At 44.8% G+C, this 16,227-nt stretch overlaps 1 long non-coding RNA gene and 2 other non-coding genes across 3 annotated transcripts; all 3 read left to right on the top strand.

The window, feature by feature from the left end:
• Window positions 1-9,302: 9,302 nt before the first annotated feature.
• Window positions 9,303-10,252, top strand: LOC124689124. The gene is made up of 3 exons (XR_006998718.1): window positions 9,303-9,391; window positions 10,040-10,123; window positions 10,206-10,252. It is a non-coding gene; the product is annotated as an uncharacterized LOC124689124 (long non-coding RNA).
• Window positions 10,253-12,937: 2,685 nt separating this feature from the next.
• On the top strand, window positions 12,938-13,058 carry LOC124693665. Its single transcript, XR_007000134.1, has one exon. It is a non-coding gene; the product is annotated as a small nucleolar RNA SNORD14 (small nucleolar RNA).
• A 289-nt stretch (window positions 13,059-13,347) lies between these two features.
• LOC124693705 lies at window positions 13,348-13,443 on the top strand. Its single transcript, XR_007000167.1, has one exon. It is a non-coding gene; the product is annotated as a small nucleolar RNA SNORD96 family (small nucleolar RNA).
• The last annotated feature ends 2,784 nt before the right edge of the window (window positions 13,444-16,227 follow it).

Genomic DNA, 16,227 nt, shown 5'->3' with positions numbered 1-16,227 from the left:
GCAGCAAATTGGAAGATTTAACAATATAAATACCGCAAACTAATACAATTAGTAGTTGTTGACATAACTCTAACACACATCCCTAAGCCTGTAGTCATATTGTGTAGATGATAGAACGGCGTCTTTGAACTTCAGTTGCATCTTCCGCATCAATAATTCGCTCTATGGCTTTGAACTTCCTTCCATCTAAGTAGCTTCTCATCTCCTTCTTAATCTCTGTGGTTGACTCGGGGCACTCCTTCACATCACTGGAACCTCCAGCAAGGTGCCACACTAACCTTCCAACTCCAGTTTTGACTTTCTGACCGCACAGCATACAGCAGAGGTTATCCTTCCTCCCTGAATCTGGCCAGAAAGCATACTGCAAAGCTGGGTTGTCATATGCCCCGGCAGCTGCAGGATCCATCGGAGGAGGTGACTACCTACTGCAATATGAGAGTAAATAAAAATAGAGAAGATTGGTGGAGCAGGGGAAGAACCGCATAGGAGAGAAGCAGAGCTATAGAGGAGAGGAGCAGAGCGGCACACGAGAGGGAGGCGGAGGAGAGAAGCAGAGGAAGGAGGCTTACCGGAGGTGGAGAGGACGAAGATGCTTAGCGCCTTGGCTTGGTGGTGGTGGCGGCACAACTCCGCTTCCCTATTTCCGACCCGATGTGCCTCCGGCTTTCTCTGTCTCCCGCTCGATTCTCTTCAGGTCTCTGGTCGATTGACTCGATTCCCGCTCGATTCCCTCTCTCTCCCGCTCAATTTACCTTTCCCCCTCTCTGGTACGCGCCAATTTTCCCGATTCCCTCCCAATTGGTCTCGCCAACTGCCCTGGGCGAGCGACCGAACAGCCCGTGACGACGCCCAAGCGAGCGGGGCGTCGCCTTTTTTCCCTGGGCGCGCGCCTAACTCGAATTTTCTGGGCGTCGCTCCCAGTCGTCCTCTCCAGCGCGACCGGACGACTAGACGCCGTTTAGGCGACGATTAGGCGACGACTTCTGAACAAAGCTTTGAGCAGCATAAGATAGGTGGTGGACATATATATGCAGAATTGGAAAAAAAATTACATGTTTGTCCAAGTACTAGTAGAACAAGTAGTACATTAATCAGCTACTAGTACAGTAAACCATACATATTTTTACCTATCCACTCAACTGGAACAACACAAGAGCCTAAATAATTTGCATATGTCAGGAACAGAGCTAACAACATGAGGAACTGTAGCATAATAAGCAAATAATAAGAATGAAGCCAGCATCAGGAAGCATTAACAAGTTGGTCAATTCCTAAAGTAACTACAAGATGCCCTGAATCATCAGCAGCACATTTTCCGGGCAAATGTTTAGAGAAAATAGGTACGGCTATATGCTCATGTGTAAAGAGGTGCACACAAACATGTCATCGTGGGGAAGAAGTAGGTTAGTGCACGGCAGAAAGATGGGTAAAAAGGTGAGGACCTTATTTTGAAGGCGTCGCCATGGTCGGGGTCGGTTTGTGCGAGCCCCTCCTCCTGGACGATCATGTCCAGGTCGCCGTCTCCTTGTGCGTGGTCGTCGGCGTCGGCCCAGCTGCAGCTGCAGCTTCTGAGGAGGATCTCTCCTTGGCCGTGCAGCAGTCTTCAAATTTTCTGCACGGGGCAGATCGAGCATGAGCAATAGGAAGAAAATTGAGGTCTTCAAGCGGAGATCGGGACTTTACCGTGGCGGACGCCATGGAGGAGGTCCAGGGCCGTCTTGAGCCTCGACAGCGGGTCCAGGAGGCGGTTCCTGCAGCGGGTGGAACAGGTGGGCAGAGGGGATTGGGTGTCCGGCGTCGAGGAAGCTGGATTGGCGGCGAGCGGCGGAGGGGCTGGTGCGGCCGGCGTTGAGGCGGCGGCGGCGGCGCGGGGAAGTTGGAGGATACGATGAGATGGAATGAGGTTCTCGTCTCGTCTTGGCCCAACTCAATTTCGATGGCCCAAGTTGGTCCAAGTCGTGGTCTGCCTTTTCTTTCTCATGTCAATTTTTGGAAATTTCAGATAGCACCTAAAAAAGAAGAAGATAGCGCGGGATTTTTTCAGTTAAACGAAAAATTTGCAGCTGGTCACATACGATAAGATGGATCAAGTGTTGGCTGCTGCCTGAGCGTCTATGTGTGGTTAGCTCAAGAGAGAATGCAACGATTCAAAAGGTACAGTCCGCCAGAAGGGCCGTCGGCGTAGCAATTAATGCCCTTGGCGTAAGGAAATGCTACGCCAACGGCTGCCCTCGACGCATCGCGGGTCGTTGGTATAGGCCTGGGCATGCGCCCCACCAAGCCAAGGCCGTGACGGCGCTGCCACGACGTCACAGCTACGCCGAGGGCTCCCCTCGGCATAGACTCCTCCCTTTTTTTCTTTTCTCTATGTCGACGGCCACCCTCAGCGTAGCACCTCCCTATTTTTTTTTCTTTTTTTCACTCCTAGTTATTATCTTATATTACATTTGTAGTTATTTATTTATTAGTACCAATCATGGTTCTATTTGTTATCAATTTGAAAAAATCGTAAACCCTGCTGTATCCATGCCCACATGAAATGACATTGCGGATGTTGTCTCTCACCCGTTCAATTTCTCCCGCCAAGCTTTTCGTCCGTTCTCTCCCGCCCTTTCTCTCCCGCCATTTTTTCTCCCGCCCATTCTCTCCCGCCGTTTCAGCCCCTCGCCTCCCTACATATAGCCATGTCTTGGCAATTTTCCTCCAACACAGCACCACCGGAAGCACTTCTCCTCCAACACCACCACAGAATCCTCTTAGCTCCGCTGCCGTTGAGATGGCTCCTCGCCGCCGTAGCAACACGGGCTTCATCGGCGTTCGCTTGCGGCCAGGGGGCCATTTCGCGGCTGAAATCACCGCCGCTGGAGTGCGTGTGTGGCTCAGCACCTTCTACGGGAAGGAGGATGTTGCCCGCGCATACAACGCTGTGGAGTGGAGGTTTGCCCGGCCGCGCAACCAAATGAACTTCCCGGAGGTCAGGTCTCTGACCGAAGCCAAGAGTCTCGCTCTTGAGCCGCCACTTCGCTCAGAGGGGGAAGCACGGCGCTACCGCCAAGGTTAGCGGCGGATTTCCATCGCCCAGGCGGATGAGTGGTCCATGGCGCAGTGGCGCAGAGACCATCCCGAAGACGTGGCAACCCCGCATGCATTCTCGAAGGAGTGGCAAACGGAGAGGAGAGCGAAGAGGGCAGGAAAGCAGCAAAGGAGGACCGAATATGAAGCGGAGAACGCTAAAGGAGAGGCATCGACATGGGAGCCTAATGATGACCGGTGGGTGAACTGCATCTCAACAACCATTTCAGAGGACAGCCCCAGCGACGAGGAAGATTTTGACAAATTTATTAGTATGTGTGTGCCGAGTAATTTGAATGTCGAGTCCGGGTGTCCAGCTCATCGTGTGGGTCTAGTTCTTTAAGTGTTTTGTTCGTGTGTGGGTAAATTTTTTAAGTGTTTTAGTTCGTGTGTGGGTCTAGTTCTTAAGTGTATCGTTATTGTGTGTCAACTTTTTAAATTTTATATGCTTGTGATCCATATTTTACATATTATGTGTGGTGAACTGGAGTTAATCTTGAGATAATATGGATCCATCCTTACCACCACATGTCCCTATGAGCTTACCAATCTCAAATGAAGGCATAATGACACATGGGCACCGCCGCTGGGATGTAGTCAATGTTCTAGACCACGTGGTCAACGGATTGGGGTTTCTCTAGATGTCGCACCTCGGAGGGTGGGAGTACCAAACTTGTGTGTTTCCACATGGTGTGTACACAAGTGTGGTGGGATGTTGTTTGATCCAATATTGGACCCCTAGGGTTGTCCAGCTTCACGCACATGCGCTGACGACACTTAGACAGTTCTAGGACGTATAGGGAGGACTCCCTGATGGGGTGATCCGGAGGGAATCTTGAGATAATATGGATCCATCATTTCCACCACATGTACCTATGACCTAACCAAGCTCAAATTAAGGAATAATGACACCGGGGCACCACCGCTGGGATGTAGTCAATGTTGTAGACCGCGCGGTCAATGGATTAGGGTTTCTCTGGTTGCCGCACCTTGGAGGGTGGTAATGCCCCCCAAAACTTGTGTGCGTCCACATGGTGTGTACATAAGTATGGTGGGATGTTGTTGGATCTAATATTGGACCCTTCCGGAACTTCGGCTTCACGCACAAGCGCTGACGACACTTAGGAATTTCCAAGACGTATAGGGGGAAGTCCCTGATGGGTTGAACCGGATGGAATCTTGATATAATATGGATCCATACTTACCACCACATGTCCATATGACCTAACCAATCTCATATTAAAGCATAATTCCATCGGGGCACCGTCGCTGGGATATAGTCAATGTTATGGACCGTGCAGAAACAAATTAGGGTTTCTTTGGATGCCGCACCTTGGAGGGTGGGAATGCCCCCAAAATTTGTGTGTGTCCACATGGTGTGTAGACAAGTGCGGTAGTAGGTTGTTGGATCCAATATTGGACCCCTGGGGAACTCCGGCTTCACGCACATGCACTGACGACACTTAGGCAATTCCACGACGTATAGGGGGAACTCCCTGATGGGGTGAACCGGAGGGAATATTGATATAATATGGATCCATCCTTGCCACCACATGTCCCTATGAGCTAACCAAGCTCAAATGAAGGCATAATGACACCAGGGCACCAACGCTGGGATGTAGTCAACGATCTAGACCGCGCGTTCAACGGATTGAGGTTTCTCTGCATGTCGCACCTCGGAGGTAGGGAATGCCCTAAAACTTTTGTGTGTCCATATGGTGTGTAAACAATATTGGGCCCCTATTGGTGTCCATATGGTTTGTACAAAAGTGTGGTGGGATGTTTTTTCATCCAATATTGGGCCCCTAGGGTTGTTTGGCTTCACGCACATGCGCTGACGGCACTTAGGCAGTTCCATGACGTATAGGGGGGGAAATCCGTGATGGGGTGAAATAGAGGTAATCTTGAGATAATATGGATCCATACTTACCACCACATGTACATATGACCTAACCAAGCTCAAATGAAAGCATATGCCAGTGGGGCACCGCCGATGAGATGTTGTCAATGTTGTGGACCGCGCGGAAACAGATTAGGGTTTATCTAGATGTCGCACCTAGGAGGTTCGGAATGCCCCATAAAACATGGTCCGTCCACATGGTGTGTACAAAAGTGTGGTATGATGTTGTTGGATCCAATATTGGACCCCTCGTGTTGTCTAGATTCACGCAGATGCGCTGACGACACTTAGGCAGCTTCAGGACGTATAGGGGGAACTCCCTCATGGCGTGAACCAGATGGAATCTTGAGATAATATGGATCCATCATTTCCACCACATGTACCTATGACCTAACCAAGCTCAAATGAAGGCATAATTCCACCGGGGCACTGTCGTTGGGATGTAGTCAATGTTGTAGACCGCACAGTCAATGGATTTAGGGTTTCTCTGGATGCCACACCTCGGAGGCCGGGAATGCCCCAAAAACTTGTGTGCGTCCACATGGTGTGTATACAAGTGTGGTGTGATGTTGTTGGATCCAATATTGGACCCCTGGGATTGTCTGGCTTCACGCACATCCATTGGCGGCACTTAGACAGTCCAGAACGTATAGAGGGGAACTCCCTGATGGGGCGAACCGGATGAAATATTGAGATAATATGGATCCATCCTTGCCACAACATGTCCCTATGAGCTAACCAAGCTCAAATTAAGGCATAATGACACCGGGGCACCATCGCTAGGATATAGTCAATGATGGATACCACACGGTCAACAGATTAGGTTTTCTTTGGATGCCGCACATCGGAGGGTGGGAATGCCCCCAAAACTTGTTTGTGTCCACAAGGTGCGTACACAACTGTGGTGAGATGTTGTTGGATCCAATATTGGACCCTTGGGGAACTCCGACTTCACGCACATGCGTTGACGACACTTAGGCGGTTTTAGGACGTATAGGGGGGAACTCTCTCACGGGGTCAACCAGAGGGAATCTTGAGATAATATTAAGTAAATTCAAAATTTATGAATGTGGATGGAGTTCTGAGATTTCACATATTAAAAAATTAAGTCACTCATAATTAAGATTCGAGACTTAAGGTGCAAAACCCCTAATTAGACGCCAACGACCCCAATTCTTGTAAGAACTTGACATCTTTTTTGAGGTTTCATGTTCATGTGACCTATTATAACACAAACAAAGAGGAATGCCACATGAAATTACCACTCTTGACGGGTAGCTAGGGGTTACATGTTGTGGGTCCCACTAGACAGGGTTTCGATTCAAATTGCGTGAGCAATGGTCAAAACACTTACTCTCGTTCATGGGGGGTGATATGAGTATTTAAGTGCGGTTTAAAAAAGAAAAACCAATACATAACTTTGAAGTGGCACTTCATCTGCAAACATGATTATGGAGCGCGAATATTGTCGACTCATAGTGCGTAACCCCCACTATGAGGCCACTGACTGATCTCTTGTAAGTACATACGTGGTGTATTTTGGGGATTTTCATGTTCCTATGACCCACTATAACACAATAAAAGAGGAAAATCATATTGAATCACCACTTTCGACAGAAGTGCCACCTCAAGCATCCAGAGATCGTTACCTCTCCTTCCCTCCACAACCCCGAACCTCATATTCAAAACTTGCGCTTTAATTGTAGCATAACATCTTTGGTTACTCGAGGAAACATGTGTAGTAGGTCAACGAAAAGATTTGGAATCTTTACGTATACAAGCATCTGTAAGTTAGAGCATATATAAACCTTCATGTATAAATAAAAGGATAATGATCTGAAATAGTCCGAGGCTCGCGTATCCTCCACCCTTCGGCTCACGCATCTGGTGTGTGTGTCCGGATGGCCCACCTTATCTCTTTCCTTAACCTCTCGTTTTACTTTCTTCCTGGCGTGAGCATGACGCATCTGACGCTATCACGTTGTTACGCGGTCGCACCGCCACCACGCTGGCTACCTAATCCCGCAGCTCGCCGGCTACCAGCACCCCCCCCACTTCTTCTCCCTCATCTCCCCCGGTGGAACCTGTGCACCGCATCCTCCGTTGCACCCCGAACGGCCGACGGAGCCCCCACGCTTCCGCACTGGTTGCACAACATCGCCTCGCCACCCATGCACAGACTCCTGCATCGTGGCGCTATGCTCCACCATGCGTGGATTCTAGGACGACTTCGGTTTTCCACGCGCTTCCCCATGGCACCGCCACACCAACCCTCTGCTTCCTCGCCGTCGAAGTGCTTCTGTGCACACCTCCCACAAAATCCGGCTGGACGACAACGCTACTCTTCGAGGTGCCCCGCCTCCCCCACTACAATGCCCGTTCCCCCGCCTTTGGTGCGGCCATGGCTACAAATGATGCGGTGTTGGACCTTTTCTGCTAAGTTAGTCCGCTTGTGGTGCAATAGCAGTCCGATGTTGCTTCGATCGACAACAATCGATGGTTCAAGGATCGGGCAGCGGTGCTACTAGTGGAGGACGACAAAGCTTCCACATGCGGCGACGATGGTGCAAGTGGTGTCAAGCATTGCATGGAATGAAAAAAAAACTCATCAACCTCACGTCCTAGTAGCTAGCTCTGGTGGGCTGGTGTATACACAACATGATATAGCTAGTCATCTAAAAAAAAAAACTTGAGATTTTCCTACCCATCGCAGGAGGCCACTAGCAGTAGCAGATGATGCAATGATCGCACGCCATGCAGGACGTTGGTTCTCTGTAATGTGATGGCGTGTTGCTCAGACTCAGCGTTCACGTGACGTGAGCGCGGGGGGCAGCTTCGCGGTTGATCGTCAGCTGTCGAGATGTTCGGCCTCCGTTATTTCGTTTGACGTGGTAGAAAACGAAAGGAAATCCATGTGAGGTATATCTCCTCCGCGATTAAGGCAAATCAATTAAGCCAATGCAAATCTGTTACTCAATAATTTCTCCACCTTCCCAATTCCTTGTCCCGAAAACCCAGCGACGGCATGGCGGGATTCCTTGATCCCTCCCTCTCCATCCAATGGCTGCCGGCTCACCTCGCACTCGTCGCGCGGATCGTGACCTCATCCATCGTCTCTCCGCGTTCCCCGCTCCCCCTGCTCGCAGATGCCCGCGCTCCCTCTCTATAAATTTTCCCTACCATGTTGTGTTCTTCATCCTCCACCCATGTCTTCTCATCCTTCCTCCACAAAACTCGTCAGCTTCAACCAATGGTCGCTGCACGGCATGGTGAGGAGGCCGGAAGGCCATGCCGGCGGGCGGACATGACGCATGCTGTGTGCCATACATGGTGGATTGGTGGCGATCGAGGTCACACTGATGCTTGTCTCCGGCGGCCGCAACCTGGGACATCTCGATCTCCCTAAGACCTTAGTGGTAATTTTCTTGATCTAACTCAGCACAATTCTGTTTGGGTAATAAATTCTGTACTTTGTTGTGCAGGGCTAGGAGATATGGTGATACCTGCTGGAGATGGGATCGGAGGAGATGTTGGCATGTTCCTGTAAGATCACTTGCCAAGCAACATGTAGGTTCATGTATTTGCCTTCTTATTCATTCCAATCCCAGTATTCATCTTCCAAAAATGTCTGCATTAACACAATTAATCATAGGGCTTTCTCTTTCTCCATCCCACCTCTTCATTTTTCAGAACTTGATTGGATTTTGAGGTTCACCAACGTAGCAGATGAGATTGCAGCCATACCCTGACCGGAGCTTCACGAGCCATCAATCAAGAAATAATCAAATAAATACTAGGAATAAGAGGAAAAACTGTAAAGTAGCAGCAAACTGAACCTTGATCTCTGAATGTTGCAACTCTGGAACCTCGTGGTCTCCCTTTGTAAATGTATAAAGTAGTTAGTACATGTTCACTTGTGCACTTACGTTTAACGATTAGTACATGTTCTATTTTAAAACTCACCGTATATAGTCTTGTTATGGACCAGTTCTTGATCTCTGAATTTTGTCCCTTTCAACCCCTCCAACTCTGTAACGTGTGCGAGATGTACAGCGAACTGAACAAACGCCGACGCAAACAAAAATTTGAAAAGATGGGATTCGAACCTGCGATCTCTCTGACGTTTGGAGAGAACACATCCAATTGACCAGCCATACACATACATTTTCGCTTGTAGGTCTAAGATATAGCTCAGTCCACCGGTCCCAATTTGGAGAGAACACATCCAATTTTTATTTTCCCCACGCGTCCGCTGCCGCCTCATCTCCCCTGCATCAGATCGACTGATGCCACCCAAGGCTCGTCGATGGGAGAGGCGGCGCCGAGCCATGGTGGCGCTGGTCACACGGATTGTCATCGTGCGCTCCATGCTGTGCAGCCACATCGTACGTGGACGAGGTCGAACCGGTCGCCCGCAAGGTACGACTTTAGGCGCTTGATTGGCTTACTTCCCAATGGAGACGTTGTTTGGTTTTTCTTTGTTCCTCCAGATCTTAGTGATAATACTGCTTCGAAATTATCTAGCTCGTACCTTCTATGGTCATTTCCATCATAAATCTGATAATTAGTTTGTTTACTGCAGTGGTACCTTCCCTCATTATTATGTAATTTGTTTGTTGCCACAACTGTTATTTGTAGTTGCCATGTGCTCGAATAATTACTTATTTGTTATTTAATCAACAAAGTAATGGAACAGATATTACAATAAAAATTGTCACATCCTTATTCGTCTCTTGAGTTTGCAGCTCTTGAATTGATCTATTAACAAATCCATCATTACACTCAATGATAGATCTAATAAATAAATTCCGAGCAAATGAGATAGCTAACTCCGATTTCTATGGTACTCCATACTAGATTTAGGAGTGGTCAGATGGATTGCTGCCTGATGTATATGTTGTTTGGTTTTGCTTTCTTCTGTCGGTGTTAGGTGTATCCATTGTAACTCTAATTAATTTAGATGGACAACTCTGTTCAATAGCTGCGGCTTATTTTCATTTCTCGTATACCTCAAGAGAAGTTTATCTCATGAAGGTATAATTCACTCTTTTTTATTTTTGTCTTTAGGTGTTGAGAAAAGAATCCTAGACACTTGATTTCCTCAGTACAAGCAAACAGGGAATAACCTGAGATCTGCAAGATTACATCCTTGTAAAATCTTCTCCTTCATTGAAATTCCTAGCATCTTGTCCTTGTTTTGTAATTTGTCTTCTATGTTTTCTGGTGTCAGTAGGAGTAATCAGAAGCCCCACTTTCAGAGGAAAACCCACCAACTGTACCCCAAGTGGTGTTACTGGTCTCAACGGTGCGTTGCCATGGTATAGTCTAATTTTCTTGTCATGATGGTGTTACCTTATGTTTCTGTGTAGGAATGCAAGAAATGATAAGCTTTGAAACATTATAATGTGAACCAAAAATGTTTTATAATTAAATCCCACCTCGGTGAAAAATATAAATCATGAAAAACTATGAATTCCATCTTGCAAAAGTCCCTTGCACTATTCCCCGTCTCTTTTTTCAGTCATATGCACAAATGATGATCTAATTTTGTGTAAAAAATTCTAACCAGCCTATGATTGGAGTTCAGCCCCCGCAGCTCACTGACCTCTTTCGCTGATGATGTTGGACGGTGGCGCCCGACTGCATGGAGGCCGTGTATGCACAGGGCAGGAGGTCGAGCTGTTGGCATGCAAGAGCCACCACGGTGACCTTGACACTGCCGTTCAGGAGTTTGTCGACATCAGCTTCCAAAGGTACTGATTGCTGCCCGAAAAAAACACTGTTTGGTTTTACTTTTTCAGTATTATGTATATTCAGTCATGTCTTAATTTGGAAGCACAACTCTAATCACAAATGCAGAAAGACGTTTGTGTTTTGTTATTAAGCCCAGTGTCAGATTCATAGAAATAGATGTGTGGAAGAGAAAAAACTGCTACATGAGCATTTGTATGTTCATGGATACATGACTTATCCAATTGTAGCAGCCATCCTTTAAGAAAAATCTTTGAACCATTCGTCCAAATAAACACAGAGAATTAGGTTGGTAAATATAGGTTCTTGTATTATAGCAGTACACTGCAAGGCAGTTGCAGTGCCAGATAGAGACATTGCAATTCCCTGCTGGATAGTGGCACATACTAGTTGTGAACTAAAAAGACTTCAGAACATATAAGTAGCAGCAGCAAAGACCATAGCTCCATATGTAAAGTTCCCAGGAAGGCAGGCGACGGGGCCAACTCTAGGCTGCCTGAGGTGTGGGATGTGGTGGCGGTGTGCGGGATCCAGGAGGACTAGTGGGTGCCGCCTGCCCAGGTTGAAGCAAGACACATGTTTAGCTGCAAATTGTATGTCTGACCTCCATCGAGTGTTCATTGTAGCAGCTATTAGTTTATTCTTATGAACATTCTTCCTGTTTCAAGGCCATGATATTTTTCATATACCAGCTACTAGCACGTTTCCTAGAGGTGCTACAGCTAATGAATGAGACCGACCTATAATTTGTCTGGCTATAAAGTTCTACGCATTTGATTCTGCAAAAGTTGAATTTTAATGTATACATTTTGATTTTTTTTGCTTTTTGATCATTAATTAACCAATTCGTAATATAGATTTGATGACCAACAATTTGATTCTTCTTTGAAAAAAGAGATGCTAAGAAAAGCTAGCACCATCGCATGGCTTTAATTAGTTGATTAGCCTAGATTGCCATTTTGTATTATATTGTAATTTTATAGTGTTTTTATTTGCATGTACACCAAGGTGGGGTTTTGGATTGCACCAAGCGAAACATGCTCAAGGAGGCGCACGCCGGTGACGCCGTTGTGAAAGTGCTCGTCGGCCAGATGTGTACAACAACGGCTACTGCATCAACAAGAGTGAGCCCCTATATCACTTTTGTTCCAGATATTTGTGGAATCTGGGGTGAAAAGAAATGCCTCCTACAAACCTGAAAAGCACTGAGGTCAAACTAGCTCAATCTTGATATTTTATTAACAGGTCTAGTTGTTCCCCTGCTCATCGGAGTGAAAACTGCAGATTTCGATGTGTTTTAGTCATGTTGCGATAGAAAAATTGCATGTCTAACAGTCGAAGACACATGCTGTCTAGCATGACATGTTGGCAGCTCATACAAGACTATCGTCACTTAGAATCATAGTTGTTCGTGTGATGTTATTTGGGGTAAGGTAACTCTAGTGCTTGGTGTATGTTGCAAAACTGACGGCGTCTAAATGTTTTGCTCCCTTAAATCTCCTTTTCGTGCTTTCGTATATGGTGGTGTGATGCCTGGTGTTTTTTCTTCCTAGTTATGCTATGAGCCTGGTGTCTTTGTTTCTTATGGGATACACATTATGTTGTATTATGTTGATGCAGTCTTTGTCTTGGTTTTACTGGCTTTGTCGTGGTATGAATGCCAGCTTCAGTTTGCAGCAACTATGTTACTATTTTGTGTAGATCCCTAATGTAGGTTGTTGGTTATCTTGCATGTCTACTTCCATGCTATGTAAACCTTGCTACTAGCCCTTCATATATGAGTCGTGCTCTAATTTCTGATTGATCCACTTCTTACTCTAATTGCTACTAGCCCTTCATATATGAGTCGTTACTAGGCCTTCCCCCATAGCTACAGGCATTGCCATAAGATCTATGATTGGGCCTAGAATTAATTTTCACATATTGATAGTAACCTGATTATTGTGATTAAATTTCCTCTTCTTCATGCATATCTAATTTAGTTGAAGTTCATTTGCTACTGGCAAAAGATGGTGATGATGATAAAGTTAAGGATCTTGTTTCTTTAAACATTCATAGTTGCTAAATAGGAACTTTTTCCTTGCTAGGCTCCAGAGCTAATGTTGTTAATTCCTTCCTTGGATGTGTATGAGCATTTTTATTTTCCCTTGTTCGTATTCTCTATTCAAAATAAAATTTAGCAGTCTTCATAGTATATCCAATCCGCTCTTGCATTGCAAGTGATGATGAAATTAAGGCTTGTTTATCAAAATATTCGTAGTTGCATCCTAAGAGCTTTGTCCTTGCCAGGATTGAGAGCTAATGCTGCTAGATTTTTCCTTGGATGTCTACTGTAATTCTAGACTTAGATATTTGTCTCTTCTTCCACTTGGTTTTATTTAATTTAGTGGATGGAAATGTATGCCCGTTAATGTCAATATCAGGGCTTGTTTCTGAAAAATTTCACATATGCCTCCTACCAGCTTTCCCCCAACCAGGCTTGAGAGCTAATGTTGTTACATTCTTCCTTGGATGTCTGAGGCCATATTAGAGCTAATCTGTTCACTAGTTTTTTCTTCTACCATTCTTTTTGGTCTTGACGTTGTTGTGTTTCTCATCTATTTATTGTTGATAATAACTTGGCTGGACAATGGTGAAAAACAGTAACAAAAGACACCATCTTTCGGGACTGATTGGTTCACTCAATGCGCCATGCTGTCAAATCTGTAATACTGACGTCAAGTTCCATTGATTTCCTACCAATTTTTTTTCTATGATTCAAATTTAATTTTGCAATGTCAAAATTATATGTTCTGTTCTATCTCTATATTTTTTAGTAGTGGTTCCTTTATCTTTATTTGGGATCTCTGTTGTTTTATTATTGTCATACTTGATCTATTGACTTCTGTAGATTTACGAGAAACACGTTGTTGCTCGGTAGGTCCATTGCTATCAATTCTGTCATCTTTGGCATTAGATTTCAGAAGTCAAATCCTGATGGTTTGATTAGGTAGGTGACGTTGTTATTAGTGGTTGACTATTTGGTTTGATTTCCTTACTTGGTTTAGGCTTAATAATAAGCTCTTCTTGTGCTATGAGTAAAATGATATCTTCAGTTAATATCTGGTTTGTGCATGCTCAACTTTTGTGAGGTTCATACCTTAGTGTAGGTAAAAGTGGTGGTGAAGCATTTAAGACACAAATCTGTAAGAAAAACGCTAGGTTGGTTCGTTTCGCTGGAAAACTCCCAGCTATAAACGTCAGCTGCTTGTGTTTGTTTTGCAGGTAATTGATTTCATTCACATCGCAAACAACTCATACTAACACCAGATTCTCGTCATCCTGCACGAAAGCCGTCAGGAGCGTTGAGGTATAGAATTTAGAACCGAATCTGATAGATCCCCTTCCTCTCCATGCTGAAATATTTCCTTGTCAATTGTGAATGCGGCTTGTCTTCTTCTTCCCCGTGATGGCTCTGATGCGGTAGGGGCTGGACTCACTATGCCTATGCTTGTGCCTGTTGCTGTATGTAGCCTTTACTTTTCAGTGCCCGCCGAAGAAGAGTCCCATCTGGATTGAATAAGTCAAGAACCACACCGGCACTCATGGGAGATTGATGGTCTAGTCTCTAAGGTACATGTACATCTTATAAAAAAAAATCATGGGAATATCTTCAAAGAGTAGTTCCGACAGCAAGAAATTTGTGTTAGTATTAAGATTTCCGCCAAATAAGGTGAATACCTGGTGCAGCCAAAATAGTCATAGTAGTTTTTAGAAAGATCCTTGTTGTTCTTTTCTTTTTTTTACCTAATTAGATACTGAATCTTGTCCTACTATGGAGTTCTTCACCTTTAGAATCTTGTATGAAGCTTATTCCCGCTCTGCATTATCATAGTACTATGCAATATACTTTTTTTTACAACTCAATGCACATTGACATTGGAGTTCATATGATGTGGGTGGTTCTTATGCATGATACGTGAGGAATATTTAAGAGTTCTATTTTTCACTAGCTTTTAAAAAGGGGGATTTATATTTTCAACTATTCAGTATGTATTTCTGTGTAATCTGAACATTATTATTGTGCAAGAGAAGAAACTAATAACAGTGCTAACACTTGCAGACGTGGTAAACAGTAGTATTATACACGCTTTTAAGAGCCTAGATGTATTGCATGGTCCGAAAATGCATCTTCTCCTTTTCGTTCATAGCATAAACGCATTCCTTGTTCCGAACCTGGGACCCTGATAGCGGTTGTTGTTTGTCTTTAAGTCATTACAGGCAAGATGGTGACTCTAGTTTCTTATCATCGTCACGTTGTACCATGGCTCCAATGATCCTGAAGAACACCCCTTGTCCTTGTCATAGATACCAGCGGCGGCCATGTGCGGGATGCGAAGGTTCCAGGACATGCTCAAGGAGTCGTCTTTGTCGCTCAAGGACAGATGCTACGATGTCAACAAGAACGTGCACAAGGTGAGCCCATACATCGCCTTCGTTTCGTATTTGGATAATGCTCCATCCCTCAAGCATGTCAAAAGGTTAGGTAAAAGTAGAAAATCGATATAGGCTGAAAATTTTATTGCTATAGTGTTCATATCTCCTTTGCTTTACTTCACTTTTCTGATATTGTTCCAAATATCCTTGCGGGTACTCTTGCTAAAACGTTACCAGCCAACCATTTGTTCAGCAGATTTTTTTTTCTATTTTACCTGGATTGTGTGCAAATGTGCTTGATATGTTTTCGTTAGCATAGACACGGGTGAGAGGTAACAGAAAAATAGTTGCATCGCATACACCATGTAACTCAAATTTGTCATAGAAGTTGCTACTTTGATTGTCGTTGTCCTATGCTACTTTTGGCTAGGCCTGACAGAACACATATCATTACCCCCAAAACACGTGGGTGTTGTGTAAGATTTGTCTTCCCTTGAGGAGACATTCAAGAAGAGGATGAAAATACTACGCTGAGTTTGACTATCGATTAGGATTCTGGAATTAAGAAATTTAGTTTTGCAGTGTGATCTACCGAATTAAGAGCTTGACTATCATTCCATGACATTTGCCTACTTCTATGCGATAGCTATTACTTCTATATGAACTATCTTTATTTGTATCTATTGCTTTCTGTATTCTAATATATAGCTATTTTTAACATGAAAATTTTCATCCTGATAAGCTACAACACAAAATGCCTAGGCATCCTAGGTTCTAGGCCCTCTATGCCCCTAGCACTTACTGAAACCTTTCCATTAACATGACCATTTTTCCATGTGTGTTTATCCAAGATATAGAGTACTGTAATTTGGCAAGACAATCATAAACGATTTAAGAACATGGTCCACATTTTTTCTGTTGGTTCTTGTGGATCCGTTTGGTGTTGTTAGTAACTTTGGTAGTCTCTGACTTTAGAAGAGTCTTGAGAGCATGTTACAAAGTACTAATGCATTGAGGGATAAGTACGATTACTGATAATCCTAGATAGTTTTTTTTTTGAAGAAACAATATGATTGGTCTTGTACTCC

This window comes from Lolium rigidum, chromosome 2 (assembly GCF_022539505.1).
Source record: "Lolium rigidum isolate FL_2022 chromosome 2, APGP_CSIRO_Lrig_0.1, whole genome shotgun sequence".
Classification (NCBI taxonomy): Eukaryota; Viridiplantae; Streptophyta; class Magnoliopsida; order Poales; family Poaceae; genus Lolium; species Lolium rigidum.
Note: the sequence above shows the minus strand (reverse complement) of the source record. Positions and strands in the feature narration are given on the sequence as shown.